Below are 491 nucleotides of genomic sequence, written 5' to 3'. Positions count from 1 at the left end.
AAGGCTGGGCACCTTGCTGCGATGTGCATAAAGCTGCAGATCCCCTCTTCCAGCTGCTGCGCTGTACATCACCTGCGCATCCACCTTCATCATGAGGTAAAGAAAGGGTCTCCTGAGATGTTCTGCATGGGAAGGCTGGGCACCTTGCTGCGATGTGCATAAAGCTGCAGATCCCCTCTTCCAGCTGCTGCGCTGTACATCACCTGCGCATCCACCTTCATCATGAGCTAAAGAAAGGGTCTCCTGAGATGTTCTGCATGGGAAGGCTGGGCACCTTGCTGCGATGTGCATAAAGCTGCAGATCCCCTCTTCCAGCTGCTGCGCTGTACATCACCTGCGCATCCACCTTCATCATGAGCTAAAGAAAGGGTCTCCTGAGATGTTCTGCATGGGAAGGCTGGGCACCTTGCTGCGATGTGCATAAAGCTGCAGATCCCCTCTTCCAGCTGCTGCGCTGTACATCACCTGCGCATCCACCTTCATCATCAGCT

This window comes from Rhinatrema bivittatum, chromosome 3 (assembly GCF_901001135.1).
Source record: "Rhinatrema bivittatum chromosome 3, aRhiBiv1.1, whole genome shotgun sequence".
Classification (NCBI taxonomy): Eukaryota; Metazoa; Chordata; class Amphibia; order Gymnophiona; family Rhinatrematidae; genus Rhinatrema; species Rhinatrema bivittatum.
This window is presented reverse-complemented; position numbering follows the sequence as displayed.